General features: G+C 39.4%; 1 pseudogene across 1 annotated transcript in view; it reads right to left on the bottom strand.

Annotated features, from left to right (window-relative positions):
- Positions 1-20,623, bottom strand: part of LOC310907648 (chloride channel protein D-like) — a 158,159-nt pseudogene that overhangs the window by 127,360 nt on the left and 10,176 nt on the right. Inside the window, exons 6-9 of the transcript in view lie at positions 18,706-18,817; positions 16,291-16,471; positions 6,771-6,951; positions 3,730-3,829 (exon numbers count right to left, since the gene is read on the bottom strand). The product of the transcript in view is annotated as a chloride channel protein D-like (transcript). The remainder of the gene's footprint in view (positions 1-3,729; positions 3,830-6,770; positions 6,952-16,290; positions 16,472-18,705; positions 18,818-20,623) is intronic.

Below are 20,623 nucleotides of genomic sequence, written 5' to 3'. Positions count from 1 at the left end.
TGTTATAACTTCCCTCTAGTTACCTGGATTGGGTGATTGTTCTGTATCCTCACATCACAACTGTAAAACAATGCCCCAGTTAAATATCTTGTGAAAGGCCTTAAGCTTCTTGAGAGTCTCTCTCAGAGGAACTGAGAAGGGTAACCCCAGAATTTGAAACAATGCATCCTGGCTGTAATTTCAGGTAAGTACATTTTGCCTAAATTAGAAGTACTGAAGGAATACACAGAGAAGAGAGAGGTGTAAGGATTTAGTTGTTCCTACGTGCTGTCAGAGCTATTTCACCACACTTACTCCAGATGACCTGTAGCAATACTGTGGAACATGCCAGAAGCATACATTACAAGTGAAGTATTCGAATTATGAAAAAAAAAATTCATTTTCATAACTAATGGAATGTGTATAACAAATACATATCAAATTTCCTAACTATGGGACAGTGGTCACTTACAGCACCATAGTTTAGTGCTTTGTCTGTAGTTTACTTTAGTTTAGTGCTCTGTCTGTTTTAATGTAGGCATCAAACAACAGAAGGCATGAATAAACTTCATTTCATTATTGTCTTTAGAACCAGATGATTTTACAGACAGCTTTTTATTTCTGCCATATTGCAGACTCAGACAGATATTAACAAGCAACTTTTTCTAATGGTCTGAACCCCCATCAGGTGGTTATATTTCAGTACCACCCTCATGCCCATTAGCACAACCCATTCATTCACAGCAGCCACACCCACCACTCACAGGAGGCTCTGGGACAGTCTCTCCTGGGAGAGTCAATCCCCTGAGAAGATTCCCTTTTGGTTTATGTAACGACATTGCATTTCCACTTCCAAATCCTGAGAAATAGCCTCTTTTCTCCTTTAGTCCATATCTGTCAAAAGCCTGATATTCCAGTGTTTCACACTCAGAGAAGGGTTTAGAGTCTTAACCTTTTCAGAATTAATTGCATTCCCCATATCCATCAGAAGAGATTTCTTGGAGAAATAAATTTGGCCAATAAAATGATATGCTGCTTTAATTCTGTTCAGACAGAATAGGCAAGAAAGGGGTTAGTTTCTATCATGTGTAATAGAAGGAAAAATAATTCATAGGACAAAGGATCCAAATTGCAAATTGGATGCAAATGAAATTTCTTTCAGCTTGCACATAAGCACATCAACAGTAGTGGAAACAGACACTAATACTAGGCTAGCCCAGAGCCACCTTTTCTCTTTAACACCTGTGAGATATTTTTATTGGGAAGTAAAAATAAAAGAGATGTTAAAAATACAGAATTAGCCAGAGAGCAAACACACTGTAGAAAGAAGCTATTCCTCTTCCACATCTAGAGCACCCTGAGGCCTGCAAGCTCAGGACACATGACAGTTAAAAAGACATGGGAAACTGAAGGCTGTGGGAAGGCAAGTCATAAGGCTATGCCTTGTTCTTGCCAAAAAAAATGTCACCACATCTACCCTTTGCCACAAAAAGCTGAGGATGAGGGTCAAGTGTCAGCATGGGGGGTAGAAACAGGCAGCCAAGAAAGAAGAGGTGGGCAGATGCCTGTGGGGTCTGCCATGAGGGGGAAAAAAAAAAGCATCTTACGAACCTGTTCACTACAAGTCCCACATTCATAACTGTTTCCAAATGGAAGGCTGTGAAAAGCCAAAACAAACATTCCCAATTCTTTTTGAACCCATCAGACAATATAGGAAAAATATGTGCATTTTATGGTTTGAGGGCACAACCTTTTAATTATGTGTTTGCATTGTCATGTCCAAGACCTTTTTTCTCCTCAAAAATTAATATTTCCTCAAGCAATGCAGCTATTTATCTTGGATGAACATAAATTGAAACAGAATCTGCCCGTGCAGAGAGGCACAGAAGGGTTAGAACATGACACCTAGGGGAATTCAGAACGCACTGCAATGCAATCCTCACCATTCTTTTTAGTGCCTTTTCAACGCGGTTCCCTACAGTTCTTAAGAGTTTCCAGATACTGTTTTGCATACACTCTACATGCATGTGAAGAGGCACTTTGAAAACAGAGAACAAGTACAGGTAGTGGGGAAGATAGGGAGAAACTGAAGAAAAGAAAATACAGGAATTTTCTTTGTACTGGAGCTGAATGAAAAGCAGTTCCTGGCATCTAAGACCAGCAAGTGTTCTGGCACATAATCACCTCTCATTTCTCTGTGATAAAGCACAGCCTCATGAGCTGAGGAAAATGTCAATCAACTTTTTGCCCCTAAAGACTTATACCTGCAGAAAGACCGTAAAGTAAGGGTTTACAAATTATACTTAAATTAAAATACATTGAGGCATTACGAGAAAATGAAGGCCTACTTTGGAAAAGACATTACATTTAGTCATTATTTGGGGGGGCTCAGAAAGTTACATCTAGTATTCAGGCATTAATTTCCCCACTTTAAGTCTTACAGACTTAGTAGTTGGCCAACAATTCACACAGTAACTTCCAAAATGTGCATGACAGCAATAACAGAAGCAGAAATATCAGAGTTCATTTTTACTTAATTACTTAATGGATAATTAAGTGCTAAAGCACCAAGAGGACACTGAAAGAGGATTTTTCCATAATCAATCTAATTATTATTTCACAATAGAAAAGGTTTTTTTGCACACACAACACCTTTCAAGCTAAAACATAAAAAAAAAAAAAAGTGCTTCCTACACAATTTACACAACCTATCTCTAACATGAACCCAGCTTGGTGTGAGTGCCAATGAAGAGCAACTTTATCAAACACTGTGCAAGAGTGTACTAGGAGGAAAAATCCAGGCTTAGTCACTCCATGTGAATTCTGACATCTGCAAAGATTTCAGTGAGATAATTTTGGGCAAAACCAGTTGGGTAGCCAAGTCTGGGTTTAGTCATGGGTGAAATTTCCACACACACTAACACTCACAGGCCTTGAATGTCCTGCCATGGAAGGGTGAAAACTTCCCCCTTGTGACCTCTACTTCACTTCTCTGTTGATTAAGCTGAACTTCAGCTGCGCCTTACAACTCACTGTCCCCAGGTGTTGCAATCAGGGGGATTTGCAATCAGCAAAGAACACCCTCTCTAAGTAAAAGAATATTATTTGCAAATACTTCAGCTTTCAGAAGTTTGCCTGGAAAGTATTGTAGTCCAGACTCAAGATGTTCTGTTACGAAAGGAGGGGGAAACAGAAATGTGAAATGTGTTCCAAATGAATCCCAAAATTTTGAAATCTATGAGGCATAACTTGACCAGAGAGACCTGTGAGGTTTCCCGTTAGATCACTTGCCTATCCTCTAAATCCTTCACTTACTCCATCTAGGAGGCCACATTGAACCCCAGCATTAAAAGGTGAATTGTACAAGGCCCTCATCCCCACAGAAGTGAATTCACAAGGCAAGCAGTGTGACCTACAACTGTTTTGTAACCCAGCAGAAACATCCTTTTTCTTCTTTGTAAACCACTGATGGCATAATTGTTTCTGTAACCTCAAAAAAATTAAAGACAGGAAAAGAGATGGTCAGGTTTCTCAGTCAAAGTGTTACTTCCAAATTTAGAATCCACAAGTAAAATTTCCCAGATAAAACAAAACAAAAAACCCTCTTTGGGCAAACAAAAACCAGACAGTCCAATAATTTATTTCTCTCTGGTTCAATGTGCATGGGTTATCAGTGTTTTATTTAGCTGCAGCAGCAAAGGCTCAACTCAACCTTGGCCACAAAAATACTTGAAAACTCAACATACTTACCATTATCACAGTGAGGGGGATGGTTAGTCTTAAACCACCTCTGAAAAATGAGGCAGCTCCAATGCAGCAGAGACCTGTACCAAACCATACTCCATAGTCACTAGTTTGAATAAAGGAAACAAGGATCAATCTCATCATCCTGCCACACAAAGCTCCTCTGCACTTGTATACAAGAAGAAAAAGAGCAATCCTTTTGCACATGGTGTTTTCTGGAATGCTTTAACATTTTCTTAAACCAGATTAATTTTGTCAGGTTCTGTAGAAACTCCTTTCCTACAAAAGCTCTAGCAACCTTCCTTAGTATGACCATTTACTTAATGCCAATCACAAGCATGAAGTTGCCAGATTTACCACACTCTGAAGAAAAAGGACAAACAGCATGTCTGTTTTCATGTCCTTCCAAGCACAATGAGAATTAACTTCATAGCAAAAGTCAAAAGTATAGGCCACAAAAATAGACACTGGGATATTTCAGATTAAAAGGCCCCACTTCTAGAACTCCAACCTTAAATAATTTCTCAAAATTAAATTTGCATTCGCCCCATAAACCTGGCAAGTAAAATATTACACTCATATAATAAATGGGCAAGAAGGAGTAATAGGTATTAGTGACTTGGCCAAAACTAACGAGGAATGAAGTTGTGAAGAGAACCCCGGAGTCCTCAAACCAACCTACACTGAAGAACTAAACCAAAATGTAGCAAAGTTGTGCAAGTAGTTGCTGATGTGATACACAACATTTCATCCCATATGCAAGGAATTAGATATACAGACTCAAGTGCCAGACAGTGAACAGGATTTGTACATTCACTTCCCAGAAATCATGAATAATTATTATTATTAATAATACAATAGTAATTTTTATTCTATATATTATATAGTTATTCCTTTCCTGGCTGTGCACAAGGGGAATTAGCTCAAATGGTAGAGCGCTCACTTAGCATGCGAGAGGTAGCGGGATCGATGCCCGCATTCTCCAGCGCCACATTTTGCTGAGCAAGGGGCTGGAGAGCAGCACTGCAGGAAGGGCCCCAGGGGTTGATGGCAAGATGAACATGAGCCAGCGGTGCCCTGGCAGCCAGGAGGGCCAACCCTGTCCTGGGGGGCATCAGGCACAACATCAGGCAAGGGAGGGGATTGTCCCACTCTGCTCTGTGGCCTCACCTCAGCCTCACCTCGAGTCCTTCTCAAGTGAGAAGTTTTGGGGACCACAATACAAAAAAAATGCATTAAGCTCTTACAGAGCATCCAAAGGAGGGCCACGAGGGTGCTGACGGGCCTTGAGGAGAAGCCTTATGAAGAGTGTCTGAGGTCGCTTGGTCTGCTCAGACTAGAGAAGAGGAGGCTGAGGGGAGACCTCATTGCAGTCTGAAACTTCCTTGTGAGGGGAAGATGAGAGGCAGATACTGATGTCTTCTCTGTGTGACCAGTGACAGGACCCTCAAGTCCTGCAGGCCCAGACACAGAAATGAATACATGTTTTGATTTGAGAACTTGGAAAAGGCTTCCAGACTTAGAGACCAGAAGCAAGAATCTGGATTTGTAGTTTAAGTAGAAAGATGTTAAGCTAGGTCATGGAAAGTTTTAGAGTAGAAAAGTTTGGCTAGAGAATTGGTTACAAAGGTAGTAAGAAGTTTTAAGGTGCAGTACTGTAGGTTTGTGTGACAGTATATGATTGGTAAAGAAGATCTGCACTGCAGCAAAATGTGTAAAACAAAATAATTAGTGATTTGTGTGAAAACACTAACAAATTCTGTGGCAGTAGTTTATTGACTAATACATCTTTAAAAAAGGCATTGTAGGTAGAGATCTTGTGACCTTTGACAAATGATATGAAGACATTCTCACCCTCTCTGAGACTGATGAAGATCATAGCAATAAATCATGCTTTAAAATGTCTCTCAGTTGTCCTGTCTCTTGTATAATCCCGATACCAAGGGAATGGCCTGAATCTGTGACAGGGGAAGTTTAGGATGGATATCAAGAAAATGTTTTTCACACAGAGGATGGTTGGACACTGGAACAGGCTCCCCAGGGAAGTGGTCAGAGCACCAAACCAGACAAAGTCCAAGAAACATTTGGAAAATGCTCTCAGGCCCATGTTATGATTCAGAAGTGTCCTGTCCAGGGCCAGGAGGAGGACTTTGATGATCTTAGTGGGTCCCTTCCAGCTCAGAATATTCTATGATTCTATGATTTGAGGAGCATCATCTTCACCATTACACAACTTTTTCTCATTTATTCATACAACTAATCTATTGATGGATGCAGTTCTGGAATGGTTTTTAAAACCCTATGTAGTTCTAGACTGGTTATAAAAATTAGGTTATCAGGTCAAAAACATCAGTGCTGACTGATAGACTTAACTGTCTATATCTATTCAGCCAAGTACACCATGTTTCAGGAAACACTGCGTATTAAAAATTGATTTAGACAATATTTTGGGAAGGACAGGAGGTGAATACACAGGGGTAGTGCAAAGGCAGGAGGTTGTGCACACAACTAATTTTTTTTATATTTTTTCAATATTTTTGAATGGCATTATGCACTCTGCAGCCATGACCCCTTGCTTGCTGAACATCAAGGCTCTCAGCATTACTGCAAGAACCTTGCTGTAGTCCACAACAGCTTTCTAAAAACTACAACAAAGACCCAACTGCAGTTTTCTCTAAAATTGAGGATGTTACATCCATGATTAGGCTATTACATACATAAGAAACAGATGAAAAGTCTGGATCTGAACCCATAGTCCTCTAGTTACAGAGATGGAGCCAGAAGTCAAGACTTCTTCTGGATCCCCAGAGGATTCAAATGATCTACATTTGGAAAGCCCACAGTTTTGGCTATGGTCCTTCCACAGCTATTCTCAGATGATATTTCTTCATTCTTTTCCCCAATTTTAGCATTTCTTTCCAAGCAACCCATCCTGTTCTACCTATACAGCTTCCTCCAAGCACTTGGTGCTTTACTATTGCCAAGTTTCAACCTACAATTCAGATTGTTGGTACTTGACACAGGCCTTTCATACAGGAAGCACAAACCAGAACTGAAGTACAGGAATAACCAGACCACTTGCAAGCCCAGAACCTGCTGTTCAATAGCTAAGGATGAAATAAAATGCCAAAGCAATGCAGAGGGATATCCATCCAGATTCTTCATGAGTCCCATGTTTAAAAAGCTATGTGATCTCTTGCTTCCCACCTTCAATTGGAAGCACAGCATCTGCAACATAGAGGAAGAGACATGCAGAGATACTAAGCATTAAAAGGTCCTTTTACAAAAATGCAGTTTGTAGTAGTTCTCATTTGTCTTAACCTTATTTTTAAAAAAGCCATGAGTTTACTTGACAGCTTCAGCATCTGGAGCACTTCCAGGAGAACAAGGAATATATGTTCTCTCCAGTCTGGTCTATGTGATCTAAATAAGAAGAAGCTGCAGCAACTTAAGCCAAAGATAGGCAACTGGACTACTTGAGCAGGATTCATTCTCCCCTTCCTTTCAGAGGTAGCAACTCAGGATCTTCCCAGCATATTTGCCTCAATTAGTCCTGATATGTCAGAAGAGAGCATTACATTACTTTAAAGAAAACCTGCTTTATGAGTGAATATGCTTCAATATACTCTCAAGTTTCTTCTTAAGTATCAACCATGTAACTCCCCCTACCTTGATTGAAAGCTTGATTAGAATATCAATATGACTCTGTCTGGACTAATCCATGTATTTGATGAACAGCTTGTTTCTGAAATTTCCCTCTTGAGCTGATTTATGCTTAAATATTAAAAGGAAAAAAATAAAATAAATAATAAATAATAATAATTTTTTTAAAAAATTTAAAAAAAAATTAAAAAACCAACATTAAATGGATGAATATAACTTGCCTTGCTGCCTGTACAGAATGTGTCAGTTTACACAAAAAGCCAACTTTCCCTTATATATCCCAATTAAGTTGTTTTGTAAATCTAGTTTACTAGATAAGGTTGTTATTTATTCTACTAATCTATCTGTTTTATTAATGCTTATATTCCTCTACATAAACTTCTGGCTGCTGAAACCCCGAATTTCCAAAACCAGGAACTACTTTATGCTGTCTAAACACAGAAAATGGGGGGAAAATATATTAAAATACATAGCCCGGCCTTGATTGCTTTGCCCACACAACACTGTAGCTCTATCAAAGGGGATTAGCTGACGAAGAATGTATCATTCCTGAAGAGCACTTCGGTGGATAAGCACAGCACTGGGAGCTGATGGATGCATTTGTAATTAGAAAGTTTTTCACTGGAGAGCTGGAAGGACTTAGAGGTTTCCTCTTCCACAGCAGCACAGGCTATACTCAAACCACACCTCAAAGACGTCTGTCCCACGCGTTCTTAAAGCTCCCCTTTGGTAAACACTGGCACCAGTTATTTCAACATTTTGCTGCTTAGACTGCCGGTTATCACGCTGACCACAACCAGCCTTTCTGTACAGCTCTGCTATTCCTGGACACTTTCTCAATCTCCGTCATCTGGAACAGCTGAACTCTCCAAGCAGGTACAACTTCCTTCTTCCAGTCTGGAAAGCAGCCGGCATGCTTTGGACATCACCACAGCTTAGACAGTAACAATATGAACTCTGTTCCTGGAACAAAGAGCAGGAGATCTGTGGTATTTGACCTACCTGATCCCTGCTCAGAACTACAAGGGAAAATTAAAATGCAGCCAACATCTAGTGCAAGAAAATTTCTTCCAGACTCCAGATTGGCAACCAAAGAGACACAAGATACTTCCCAATCTTGTATTTGCTTTTTACATTACTCTAACCTCTCGAACAAGGATATATTCCAAATTCATAATGGTCAATAAAAGAAGAAAAACCTGATTACTCTGCCCTGTTTCAAAGCCATACGATTGTGTAACTCACTTATATCAAAGCCTCAAGTTCTATACATATGTCTTTGTTACCAGTAAAGGAATGCACACTCGAAAAACAGCACATTCGAGAAGCAATTTGAAGTTTGCAGCAATGACAAAGTAACTGAGAGAGAAACAACAGAAGAAAGTGGATTTTTACAACTAAAGTACAAATGGTTAAGCAAGAAGAACAAAGCACAGAGAGTGGAGGTGTAGGGCTTGTTTACACACGGGGTATTTTGTAGCACTAACTCTTCCTGTTTGAAATCAGTTCATTTGGTGGAGACAGATTTCTCCCTGGTGGCAACAGGAGCACTGCACTGCCACACTGCAGGAATACATGTGCAGTACTGAGACTTGCTGGCAGAAGAAACCCATTGCTTCTTAATTCCCCTCTCTTTCCTTCCCATGACCTCCTATTCCTCCTTCTCCAAGGAATATCAATGCCTGCTGGAAGAGCTACAAAACACTACTGAAAGCACTGTTCAGTGTAAATGTGTGAGGAGAAGCTCTGATAGAAGAAGGAAGTGCTGTCATGCTGGCACAGCCACATACAGCCCCATCTGGAGCTGAAATCTTTAACTATCACAGTTTAAAAGCAAAACTATACACTTAACTGAGTTGGATCAGTACACAAGACAAAATTCAGCATCTTACCATTTCTTTGTTACTTGGTTCTTACTGCATCTCTTAAAGTAGAAAGGGTGCTTATTACTAATCTGTTGGATCTCAAAAGGGTAATTATATTTATCTGCTTGTGGAGCACTGACTGCTAAGCTCACACTACACTGAGATGAGCCAAATTTAAATGATCCTAACTAACGTCTTACAGCTGCAATCCTAATTCCCTTTTTCAATTCCTAAGAAAAAGAGAAGAGTGAACAAGCTTCCTTTCCACATTTAGTCTTATTACAAGCTCATTAGAGACATCATCACTACCTTCAGCATGTGCATGACCTTACAAAGTCCAGAACAATTTGATGCTTAATTCCTTTCAGATCTATCCAGTTTCAACATGATGTACTCTTTATAACTTGTAGCCACACCAAGTGAAAAATTGGCACTAAGACTGTCCAGCCTCTAAGTTGGATCAGCCTGGCTATGTTTGGTTCAGAGACAGAAAAAAATTATCGTGGTTTCAGATGTTTTTCCTTAACAGTAAAAAATAGTTTTGTCTGTAAAAAAAAAAAAAAAACATTTTGCAAACATTTAGTCCTTAAAATAAAGGGGAAAAAAATCACAGAGAAGGAAAAGGCTTTTCCTGTAGCAACCCAAATAGCCATTGGTACAAGTCCTGGTACTAAGTGACAAAGGCTGTTTTTATAAAGAAAATGTAAATACATCTTATAGCAAACAATACTGAATCAAGTATTACAAGTCAAATAACAGACTAGAATTGGTGGCAAGCACGGGAAAGCATCTGTGCTTTCTGTAGACTTAAATAAGCTGTTTAGAATTGTCCTGGTTCTGGCCCAGTTCAGTGGAGACAGTAAAGATCTTGTGGAATTCAATACCATTTTACATCAGGAACATCTGAAAAGCCAGGGACAGGGGAAAAGGGCTCTTTTTCTTTCAAGAAGGAGTAAGTGTGGAAGGCAGAGGGTCAGTCCACCACTGTTTTTCATTGTCTTGGGCTTCATGAGCATTTGGCATGTAAATCATCTTCTCTTTGTATATTTTTGTTATTATTACAGTTGCTGCTACTGTTTGTTTCCTTATCTCAGTGCTATTTCCAGTAAATTGTTCTTATCTCAATCTGTGATTTCTGCTTTTCTCTCCCACCAGAGAAGGGAGGGGAGCAGCTCATGGTTTTTAATGGGAGTAGTAAATTGGGGAATACCATTCCTAAACCATGACATGAGTCCAGTCACTAATGGCAAGCTAGTCAGTATTTACAGTTTGTTTTATGCAATGTGCATATGATGCTGCCCATGTGGAAGGATGAATAGATACGTTTTACAAATTTATGAATTTGCAAAACTAGAAGTTTTCAGTGGCCATTTGCAATGGCTGTGAAATCAAGCTGCCATTTAATCTCAGTCTGAGAAAGACTTTTTCTACTTCCTCTGGATTCCTAATACGTATTTCTTAAGAAATATACTTGTACTGCAAAACCTGTTCAAATTCAAGGATCTCTTAGCTGTTTAACCACAGAATCCCAAACCGTTCAGTCACATATACCCTGCCTGTTTATTAACACAATACTTGCCATTTTAAGTCCTTGAATTACAGTTTGTGCTGGGTTACCTATTGGTGACCCCACAGAGAGGACTGATCAAATCATGTCCCTCAGCCAACTGGAGCTGAGAATAACAAAGATTTTTTCACCAGTTTCCAGTTTCAGATTTCCAGTTCAAACACAGCCTGTCTGCTATAGACTTATATGCCTATCTAAAAGGCCTTTATGTTCTGTAAAGCAAAATAAGGATTCCAAATTGAAGAACTTGTGTGGTATATACAGCCACGTTTCATGCTCTTTTACATGTTTATCTCCCTTTTGTTTCTTTCTTTCTCCTTTTTTCCTCCTTTATTTTGACATGTCAGCAAATACCTCTCACTGAAAAAGTTTAAGTGTGATTAAATTTCAGTGATTAAAAGATTAAGTGTGATTTTTGTCTCTACATGATTCATTTTAAATACTCAGGTCTGACACACCTTTAAATTTTTTCCATCTGAAATCTTTTTAACAGCTAACTGGAAGAAATGGTTAATAACTGTATTCACATAGATATGTTCACAGTGATCCTCCCCACTTATGTTTCTGAGTTGTTTTTCGTGTGGCAATTTCTCCCAGTCAAGACAAGAGTGCAAGGAAACAAATACAGTAAATATACTGTAATAATTGTCATACATATCTGCAGGCCCATTGTGAGATGTCAGGATGGACCAAAACAAAGAAAGAAAAGTGTCTAAACCCTCTAATGCCACTACTTACCACAAGAAAATTGCCCTTTTGTCCTGCCCATGTATCCCACATTTGCTCACAAGCAATGAGTAAGGCCAACATTCATCCAATCTAATTTCAGGGATGCGACTGTTGCAACCAGGTGACTGTGGCCAGCAGAGAGCACTGGTACCTCCAGGAAGGTTTGGAGCACATGGAATGCTCTACACACGGTCAGGCTGCCCACCCTGCACCGTGGCAGACGGTGGAGATGCAGCCAGACAGAGTTCTTTGCAGGCTGACACTTGTGCACAGCAGGGACTCAGGATCTGTGCCATTTTCTTTAAGGTTTTTTCCGTTGGTACTTAAAATTATACTGTGTCAGAAAGGGTCCACTGTTGAAATTTGAATTTGTCCTCATTTATGCAAATTTGAAGTGCCTGGTCAGTACGAACAGTTAAAGGCTTGTTTCTGACTTGTACTTGCTTCCCTTCTCTCATGAGGGTGTTATGAAAGGATTAATACTCAGTTAATCAACAAAAAAAAAAAAAAAAAAAAAAAAAAAAAAAAAAAAAAAAAGTTCCTAGACATCCTAGCAGTACTAGACAGCTATAAAGTCTAAAGCTAATTAGATCCTACATGGTGGAGACAGACACTGCAATCCAAATGGCTGAAGATACTTTATCAGGTCCTTCTAGTTTTCCATACACCCATTTTGAAGTAAACATGAATGAAACCAAAAACGTTTGAAACAGAACACAGCAGAAGGGGTTTTCACTGGCTCCTTGGCATTCACCAAGAGCAAAGGGAGTTTTTACATGAGATGACTGTGCTGCATTGCAGTGCTGCATTATTTTTCATCATAATATAATTCAGTGTAACAGTTATATTTCATTCAAAACTAATGTTCAGAGTTTTATCTTAATTGAGATTAATTTATATTTCTATACAAATGAAGATACACCCAAAATTAAAAAAAATATTTAGAAAATATTTCAGTAGATGTCTGGAGAAAAATTACAGTAGCACACAATCAGAGTAATAATATATTTTCCAAGCACAAAGTTTCATCCCCTTGTGGATAGCTATTAAGCAGCTCAGCACATTTCTGGAAACCTTTAAGCTGAGATTCAGCTGTGTGCAGTTGTGACAAGTTGTCAGACAATTGTATCTCAAGCCTTTGTTCCCCTGTATCTCAAAGATTATAAGCTTATGGACAGAACACATCTACAACAGACAGATGAAACTGGGAGTAGTTCAGCCTTCACAAAGCTTAGGTCAGGTTTTGTTTTTGAAAACTTGACTCTGGGACAGTTCAAAACCAGGTCAACTTTTTGCCAAAAGTCCAAAGGGAGTTAGAAGGACAGCCAGCCTGAAGCCAGTGGCTACACATTCAAAGCAGTAGCCTATCTTCACAGCTAGGTAGAAAGGAAAATAATCCTCTCAAGTATTCCTTTAAAGTTTTGACAGCTTAAATGTGAAGTACATATGCATATATCCTTAATTTGTCCACCCTGCCCATGGAAACACTGAGCTTTTATAACAGAAGCATTAGTCAACGTGATTTAAAAAATAGAAAAAGAAAGATAGCTCTGCCAGATTCTTGGCAAAACATTATCTACATTGTGATTTCCTCACAGAGAGAAAGGTGATGAATTGAGGAGAAGCAAATGCAGGCCAAGGGGCAGTAGGGCACTCAGAAGACAGCTTTGTCTAATCTATGGGCTGAAGATTAGATATTCAATTCCAGTCAAAGGAATGGTACTCTGGGTTATGTTGTGGGTGTGGAAGATACCGTGATGGGTTCTTTCCAAGTTTAAATGCAAACTGGTTTATACAAGATTATTTTTGGTTAAAGTCACTGTGACATAGTTCCTTTCAGCTGCCTCATTATGTGAGTTTATTAAAAAAAAAAAAAAAAAATTGCATGGTTCTCTCTCAGATCAAACAGTTTCTTTCCTGCCTTTCTCTACCAAGTTATAATAAAATAAGGACTGTGACCTGAGCAGGATCTTCTAGAGCTAACAGAAGAGGAAAAACAGTCCGAATAAGAGTTCATGCTACAAAGTTAAGGTTAAAAAAAAAAAAAGACTGCAGAATTAAATAAAAATTACAGTATTAAAGCTAAAATATATATACAGAAAAGCTCTATATGCACCATGGCCCTACAAAACACATGCTGTTCTCCCATTTTCAGGTATGAGCTGGCAAGGTGCTAACCACTCCATGAAGTCTTAAAGTCAGCAAGGCACAGCTTCTTAAACAACATAAAATAACTCTTAGAGGAGTTTTCTTAGTGTTTTCATGTCTGGCACTAAATCTTTGCTAGATGATCTTACGTTTAATTCTTTATTGTCTTCTAACTTAATGGCTCTTACTGGCTTGTGTTGATGCATGTTTTGGTTTTTATTCCAGAGAGTAACAAACAGTGTTTTTTCGTGTGCTTAAGCAGTTTGTGCAAGATTTCTGTAATGTACCATGAGAAAGCCAAAGGCTTCCCAGTGGCAGGGGAAGCAGCTGTCAAACATAGCACTCTGGCTCCAAATTGTTAAAACAGTAACTGTTACAAACCCAACCCCTTGCAAGCAGAGGTCCTTTGGAAACCATGGCATTTCCACAGGACTAGTGGGAGTCACATGTGGGACTCTGCTCCTCGCCATGTTGGATTGAAAACTGGATTTTGGTTATGATATCTCATTGCAGTGCTCAACAGCACAGAGCCACAAACCTGTAGAGAGACAGGGGAGCAAAGCTGTATCACAACGTGGGAAGGCTGGGCAGGGGAAAGGCTCTCCCTAAGGCTGAGAAATCCTGTTTCCCTTACTGACCTTACTCACTCCTTCAAACGTGGAAGCAAAAACCTTACAGTGAGGTTCATCAGGGTGTGTTCCCTTAGTAGATGATGAGCAAACACAGCTGCCAACAGAAATGCCAGCATCCTGCCACTAAGAGGAGCTGAAATTCAGCTGTCATCAACAGCACGGGCATGCTCCAGCAAAGCCCTTTCACCTGGATCTCTCCTCCTCCTCTTCCTTCTACCTAGGTCAGATTTCACCTCTGGTATGCCAAGAGAGAACCCAACAGCAGATTGCTGCTCTGACCAAGAGCAGGACCAGGCAGAGGAGGTGATGGACTGCCGGAGCACACACAGAACTTCCATGAACTAAATGAAATGCACTCTTTCTGACCGTATGGAGAGGTAAACCATTGGGAAACTGTTTTTTACACCTGTACCAGTCTGTAGAGACCTTGCACAGACTTGGTCATGTGCAATAACCTACAGTCATTTACAGTCTAGCTCCAAAAGTTTCCTCTCTCATACTTAAAATATTGTTTTCCTCCCAGTATCATGCAGGCTGTCAATGCAAGTCAAGGTGATTGAGCCAGCAAAAATACATAAGTTTCAGGGAAAGGCAGAGTGGAAACTTCTGAAGAGATGTCTGGGCTGATGGGAGGAGAGCATCTCTATAGCCAACTCACTGGTCTTCAGTTGGGCAATCCTGTCTCCAATGGGGAGAGAAGAAAAAGTAGGATACATATGAAAAAACAGATACGGCATACATAAAACATACTGGCAAGTCTGCCTGTAAGAGGGCAGAAGAAAGGCCCTTCACTGTGTACCAGTTTCCCTAAAAATAGGTTATTTCAACACTTAAAAAGACTGGAAAACTCCTCAGAAACAATTCCTCAAAAATAATAGAAATAAAGAAAACATATGACAAGTAGGCATTCACTAAAGAAACTTGCAAAGAATCTCAAATTTTCACTATTTACTAAAAGTGCAGTAGAAAAGCTCTGAAGATTTTCTTTCTTCACATTTAATCATAGAATGGTTTGCATTGAAAGGGACCTGAAAGATCATCCAGCTCCAATATCCCTGCCATGAGCAGGGACACCTTCCACTAGACCAGCCTGGCCTTGAGCACTTCCAGGGATGGGGAGTACACTACTTCCCTGACTAACTTTTTCCAGTGTCTCACCACCTTCAGATTCAAGAATTTCTTCTAATATCTAATCTAAACCTGCCCTGTTTAAGTTTGAAGCCTTCCCCTGTTCTGTCACTACATGATCTTGTAAAAAGTCCCCCTCCAGCCTTTTTGCAGCCCTCTTCAGGTATTAGAAGTTGCTCTAAGATTTCACCAGAGGCTTCTCTGCTCCAGGATGAACAAACCCAATTCTCTCAGCCTGTCTTTATAGGATTATTAACGTCATAATGTTCCTCATAACATGCATAAACTATAACCAAAGCAGAAAACTGAAAAGCATTAAAATATTCAAAATACAGGAACCTTTTGCCTATACCCTTTCTTTTCCAATGGCATGACTCTCCCCAAAGATTTATGATACCAAATGGAAACTCCAAAGCCTAGATGTAAAGTGGCCCCAATCATGTCTTATCAGAACATTTTGAGCTCTCCATAGGTTGCAAACAAATGGAAAAGCACACCAACACAACTGGTATGTGTCACTAAGCTGATAAAGTATCATCAGAGTAGAAGAGTAGCGGCAGAGTGACTCTACAGGTAAAATACTTCAAGCATAAAAACTAAACCAAACTGAACTGAGCAAAGAAAAAAAACCTTCTTTGTTCTTATATATGTACCAACATTAAATACATACATGCATTTTGAAAATCCATGTTTTCTTTACTCTGTTCCACATTATTAAGTACCAGCAGGTCAGATTCACTTTTTCATCCAGAATTTTGTGACCTACCCTCATTAGTCTCTGTAAATGTTATATAATTTAGAGAACCATATTATTTACTTACAAAGATAAACACAGTCTCCAAAAGGTTGCTTGTTTTTCTAAGGGATGATTTTGGAATTGAATAAAAGAACTGCATATGTAATTGATTCATCTTTAAATTTAGGGAACAAAAGAAAGCTCCTAGAAGACCTCTAAACACTCCAAGGAGGATGGTTGGAATGAAGGCCAAGATGATCATGTCCAGCAAGTTCTTAATCTGAGTCAAAGAAAGGAGAAATCTGTTCTGAGCATCCTGCCAGTGACATGAATTATTGCATCCTTTCTCAAAAACCTGATACCTCAAAGTAATTTCGATGAAGAAAATAAATCTTTCCTTTTGATTTAGAGAACTCAGGTAATTCATTTAAAGCTGATCTCTTCTTGCACACCTCACAGAAGTGGAACCAAGCAGGTAGACACTGGTGTTGGCACACACAGCAGAAAACTGATGTACTGCACTTACCACTGGCACTCAGCACTTCAGGTTACATCTAAATAACACAATATAATGGCTTTAATGAGCACTTCAAAAGACTTTGCTGAATCTGAGCTTTGCTGAATGTTCACTTCTTAGGTGTCAATCTGCATCCATGTGCATTGAGATAATTTATAAGTAAATTTTATTTAAGTAAAACTGTGGAAAATCATGCTGAGTTAGAACAACTTACAAAACAACAAATCACAGGCACAGAACATAATCTGGCAGCTGTAATAGTAATTGAATTTTCTGCTTGACTCCTCAACAAGCAGCAAGGATGAAAGCAATATCACGTTTTAATTTTATCTTCCAGGCAACAAAATAGAGTCAAGAGGTCAGTGATAATCTATTAAAAGCTGTGAGGATTTTATTTCCCTAGCCCAGGTTTAGAGTTACACAGCTTTTTGTCATGATTAGGATCTGAACAAAGTAGAAGACCATAAAATGGATACAAAGCTACATGCCAGGATGTGAGAATGTCATATGTCAAGAGCTGCCTGCAAAAAACCCTAAACCTGGGGTTAGTGGATTGGACAAACTGTCAGCTGTCAGCCTGCCTTAAATTGCTTAAGCATGAGGTCCACTTATTGCTCAAATTCTTCTTGCCCCTAATCTTATTCTTGTTCTTGCTACTAATAGCCTAGAATTTAACAAATTCACCAGGTGGCTGTACTAAACATGGGTGCTATTTCCTGAAAAGAGAAATGCCAGGTCGAAATCCATCCAAGCTTCAAGAGCTGGTCCACAGGGTTGTGCAGACAGAAAAGCTGAGTCTGGAAGAGGGAGAATCCCAGCAGCCATTCCCAGACACCAGAAGCTCAACACCTGCACAGTCACAGGGAGTAGGGACAGACTTAAAGTGTATCATGCCTAAGAACCAGGATTACAACAATCACCTATGTAGGTACTCTGTGTACTAAGCAAAACATTATTAATGCTATTTTTATCAATAGATGTAAAAATATCCATCTCTTTCCAAAGGATTTAAAGAGATCTAATATTTAAGGTGTTGGAATTCAGAGGGAACAAGCTTAATTTGAAGTAGAAAAAAGAGGTGGTTTGTTTACTTCAGGATCCTGCATTATCCTGATGCAAATATCTTGCATTACTTAATCCCAATCCTGCCCTAAAACTAAAAGTAGACATACACGATTTTATTGGTTTTTCTCCCTACCTCCATTCTTGCTAAGGAAAAGATATACTGAGATATTTGCTTTCAAGTAAAATATGCACATTACACTGTATGTGTGTGGCAGTAAAGGTAAAGTCAAGAGAGTACTCCACAGGCTAGAAATGAAAGGTGGCACAGTATACACTTTGTTGTAATATAAACCACAAGCTTTGGCCAGTGACTGAGGAAAAAAAATGGTACCAACAGAGCAAGTTTCACCTTTAGAATTAATCCTATGGTCTATGTAAAAATAAAGTGGAGTTTCCTGAAAATCTCATGCTCTGGAGTACAATAAATTCGCCTGGTAACATTATGCTAGGTAGAATGAAACTAAAAAAAAAATCCAAATAATTTCTTGAGAAATATAACCCACATGCTTTCAACTCAGTTTATTCACTGTAAACTGTGTTTTGTTAATGCCACAAAATATACAAGAAACAAAATTTCCCCTGAGCTTCATGTTCAGTGAAATGAAAATGCTTCTGCTTTTCTGTACCACATTAAGAGCCAAAAACTTATTGAACTCTGCCAGAAGTTATGTTGTTAATAATTTTAACTAACTTTTCCCTCTAGTAACACTAAGAGAAGATAGAAGGAGACAAAATACACTGCTCTTTTCAGAAAATATCCTCAACTGAGTGTTAAAACAGCAAAGCTTATTGTAAAATAGCAACAGAAGTGAATCTACTTTCCCCTCTGCATGCAGCTGTTCATTACACAACACTTTGGTTTTAGCAATGAATCTGGTTCAGAAGGCTTGAGTTCTTCCCTGCCCATGTGGCCTCGTCTTTCTGCCACAAACTTTCATCTTCTTGGTGTTTAACTGCAGCTGTTTGGGCACCTGTACCATGGGTTGGTCCACAAAAAGGATTTGGGTGGAAACCCAGGGTCTTCTCCACTTTCCCCTGCTAAACCTGTGGTAAAGTAAATCTGTCAGGAAGGATGCATGCAAGAAGCATTGCCCATTTTCCCAGCTGAGGTGTAGCTACATGTGGAAAATGCCATGATATTTAATTTCTGCATTGCTAAAGATCATTCTGTATTACAAGCCAGAAGAAATTCAAAGATGAATTAAAGTGATTTGGCAATTACTTTAAGAAAAATTTACTATAGTAAAAAGTAGCAAAAAGTGGATTGGGATTCAGACTACCAGGAGTTTATTTCTAGCTTAATTGATCTCCAAGTCAAACACAAAGAAGGGTATTTAGGCTGGAAGAAGTGAAGATCCTCATACTTGCACATCACTATCGAATCATCATCATCATGGACAATAAAAATGAATGAAAGACATGAAAATAAAAGTAACTACTTTTAGGTGGACATAAGGTAAATGGTTGTGTCATGCTGGAAGGAATAAAGCAAAGGCAGCTGAAACTGAAGGTCATCTCCATTTTGCAACTAGGAACAAACACTGCATATTTTCAAATGTTTAATCTGTAAGCACCAAGGAACAGGGGCACAGTACAGCAATGCCTGCAACAACAGAGTGCTTGAGCCAACTACAGAAGGGAAGGACAGCTTATTTAAGAGCTTCTCTGCTTTTTCCTTTACTTCAAAGTATCTTCTTCTATCCAGCACCAGCACAGAAAATCATCTTATGAATAGCAAATAAGCAAACAGTAGCAGATGTCTTGTCTGTTCACTATAAATTGGAACAATAACACAACTCTGTGTTGTATTTAAGTGATTTCCAGATGTAAAGTGTGAAGGCTTCCATAACCCACAGATCTGATAACTGTCCATATGCCAGCTTTCCCCCTTCTCTGATACTCCCCAAGTAAAAACACTGAGACAAGCCTAAACCCCTGCATCTTCTTCTTCCCACACCCACACAGTACATATCCACAACTCTTTTTTCTGCTTCAAAAAATCCAAAATGACCCCTGTAAACATCCCATAGAGGGAAGAGGAAGAGAAAGAGAAACGCAAAGAGAAAGGAAAAGAGAAAGAGAAAGAGAAGAGAAAGAGAAAGAGAAAGAGAAAGAGAAAGAGAAAGAGAAAGAGAAAGAGAAAGAGAAAGAGAGAAGAGTAAATGCATGATGAAAGTGGCCACCAAGCAGCAGCAGCAGGTTTGCCAGGCCAGCATGATGTTCCACTTCTTCTAAAAAGAAAGAGAGTCTGCTGATGACAGCACAAAATACCAAAGCTATGCCTGCTCATTCACCAGCTGTAATGAAACTGTGCCTGCAGCAGGTAGAAGTGACAAAATGTGGGTAACTGGGGTAAAAAAAGAGAAACAAATCCCACCATCATTTCCTGTCAAAGCCTGCTGGTATATTATAGGGTTACTGTAGTGCCTTGCATCTCTAGGATGCGAGTTCAAACATGTTTGCCTTGACAAAATCCTCAGCCCTATGGCACCATTTGGTATCATGTGACAGTGAGCTGCTGAACTGGCACCAAACAGCCCAAGAACAGGCAGATGTGCCACTTCCCACTCTGGAATAGTGAACTCACAGGAGTCAGATAATGCAGTGAAAAAATGGCAAACCAGCTTGGGATTCACTATAGAATAAGAGCACAGTCCTGGAGCCTGGAGGCTCAACGTGCTGCCTCAGCATCTGAGAAACCCACATGGAGTACGTGCCTTTTCTCCCTCCCTGTAAAGGTGTGGAGCCCACATATGCCCCAAGAAGCAACTCCACTGCTGTAAGCTGCACTAGGAGCTCAAACAGCAGAGATCTGCTGTGAGACAGTCCTAGTAAAGAGAGAGGAAAAAA

The sequence above is a fragment of the Zosterops lateralis genome (genome assembly GCF_965231275.1).
Source record: "Zosterops lateralis genome assembly, chromosome: 1".
In the NCBI taxonomy this organism is placed as follows: Eukaryota; Metazoa; Chordata; class Aves; order Passeriformes; family Zosteropidae; genus Zosterops; species Zosterops lateralis.
This window is presented reverse-complemented; position numbering and strand designations above follow the sequence as displayed.